Source organism: Mustela lutreola, chromosome X (genome assembly GCF_030435805.1).
Source record: "Mustela lutreola isolate mMusLut2 chromosome X, mMusLut2.pri, whole genome shotgun sequence".
Taxonomy (NCBI): domain Eukaryota; kingdom Metazoa; phylum Chordata; class Mammalia; order Carnivora; family Mustelidae; genus Mustela; species Mustela lutreola.
In genome coordinates this window covers 115,143,890-115,146,264 of record NC_081308.1, presented here as the reverse complement: position 1 = coordinate 115,146,264, position 2,375 = coordinate 115,143,890, and the positions used below count along the sequence as shown (strand labels likewise).

Genomic DNA, 2,375 nt, shown 5'->3' with positions numbered 1-2,375 from the left:
TCCCTTAGGATCCATCTGATTTAACTACGAACCAGATGTCTCATTTTCCCAGTAGGAAATAGACTTTGAACTTGGAAAGTTCACATTCTGTTTTCTACCCATCTCAACACAGTGAGAGGATTTGCAAATTGGTCAAGTGAGCCTCTTCTATCCCAGAGCAATGGAGCATGGTTTGCATTGTGTGGGCTGTCACAGGAGAATGGGCTCTGTTAGGAAATCTGTGTTCTGCTTCAAATTCCTCTACATATTCAGGATGACCTCTGGGAAGTCACAAGTTCTGGAGGCCTTTGTTTCACTATTAGTAGACAACCATGCCTTGACTACAATGTCAGGTGATAGAAAAGAGAGGTGCAGGATGTTTTCGGCTTGCTGAGGGAAAGATAACCACATAACCCCCAAAGGCAGGCTCTCACAGTAAATAAATCTTTTAAAAGATTTATCTATTTATTTAAATACTCTCTACAGCTTTTTTTTTCCCACAATGGGTTTGCCGCCAGAACACAGGTGTCGTGAAAACCACCGCTCAACCTAAACCAGAATGGGGAAAGACAAGACTCATATCAACATTGTGGTCATCGGACACGTAGATTCAGGCAAGTCTACCACTACTGGTCATCTGATCTACAAATGTGGTGGGATCGACAAAAGAACTATGGAAAAATTCGAGAAGGAGGCTGCTGAGATGGGAAAAGGCTCCTTCAAGTACGCCTGGGTCTTGGGTAAACTGAAAGCTGAACGTGAACGTGGTATCACCGTTGATATCTCCCTGTGGAAATTCGAGACCAGCAAGTATTGCGTGACCATCGTTGATGCTCCAGGACACAGAGACTTTATCAAAAACATGATTACAGGCACATCCCAGGCTGACTGTGCTGTCCTGATTGTTGCTGCTGGTGTTGGTGAATTTGAAGCAGGTATCTCCAAGAACAGGCAGACCCGTGAGCATGCCCTTCTGGCTTACACACTGGGTGTAAAACAACAAATTGTTTGTTAACAAAATGGATTCCACTGAGTCACCCTACAGCCAGAAGAGATACGAGGAAATCGTTAAGGAAGTCAGCACCTACATTAAGAAAATTGGCTACAACCCCGACACAGTAGCATTTGTGCCAATTTCTGGTTGGAATGGTGACAACATGCTGGAGCCAAGTGCTAATGTAAGTGACGTCAAGACTTCTAGAGAAAGTGATGGGTCAAATTTTGACATTAAATGACAACTCTTTGGGGAACGCTAATGGACAATCTTGTTTTTAGATGCCTTGGTTCAAGGGATGGAAAGTCACCCGTAAAGATGGGAATGCCAGTGGAACCACACTGCTTGAAGCTCTGGATTGCATTCTGCCACCAACTCGTCCAACTGACAAGCCCTTGCGTCTGCCTCTCCAGGATATCTACAAAATTGGTGGTATTGGTACTGTCCCTGTGGGCTGAGTGGAGACTGGTGTTCTTCAGCCTGGCATGGTGGTCACCTTTGCTCCAGTCAATGTTACAACTGAAGTCAAGTCTGTTGAAATGCACCATGAAGCTTTGGTGAGGCTCTTCCTGGGGACAATGTGGGCTTCAATGTCAAGAACGTATCTGTCAAAGATGTTCGTCATGGCAATGTGGCCGGTGACAGCAAAAATGACCCACCCATGGAAGCAGCTGGCTTCACAGCTCAGGTGATTATCCTGAACCATCCAGGCCAAATTAGTGCTGGATATGCACCTGTGCTGGACTGTCACACAGCTCACATTGCTTGCAAGTTTGCTGAGCTGAAGGAGAAGATAGATCGTCATTCTGGAAAAAAGCTGGAAGATGGTCCCAAGTTCTTGAAATCTGGTGACGCTGCCATTGTTGATATGGTTCCTGGCAAGCCTATGTGTGTTGAGAGCTTCTCTGACTATCCTCCTCTGGGCCGTTTTGCTGTTCGTGATATGAGACAGACAGTTGCTGTGGGTGTCATCAAAGCCGTGGACAAGAAGGCAGCTGGGGCTGGCAAGGTCACCAAGTCTGCCCAGAAAGCTCAGAAGCCTAAATGAATATTATCCCCAATACCTGCCACCCCAGTCTTAATCAGTGGTGGAAGAACAGTCTCAGAACTGTTTGTGTCAATTGGCCATTTAAGTTGAATAGTAAAAGACTGGTTAATGATAACAATGCATCATAAAACCTTCAGAAGGAAGGAAAATGTTTTGTGGACCATTTTTGTGTGTGTGGCAGTTTTAAGTTATTAGTTTTTAAAATCAGTACTTTTTAATGGAAACAACTTGACCAAAAATCTGTCACAGAATTTTGAGACCCATTAAAACAAAAGTTTAATGAAAATAAAATACTCTCTACACCCAGTGTGGGAAGCAAACTCATGAACCCCATGATCAAGAGTTGTAAGCTCC

At 44.4% G+C, this 2,375-nt stretch overlaps 1 pseudogene; it reads left to right on the top strand.

Annotated features, from left to right (window-relative positions):
* The first annotated feature begins 523 nt into the window (after positions 1 to 523).
* On the top strand, positions 524 to 2,036 carry LOC131821963 (elongation factor 1-alpha 1-like; annotated as a pseudogene).
* Positions 2,037 to 2,375: the final 339 nt, after the last annotated feature.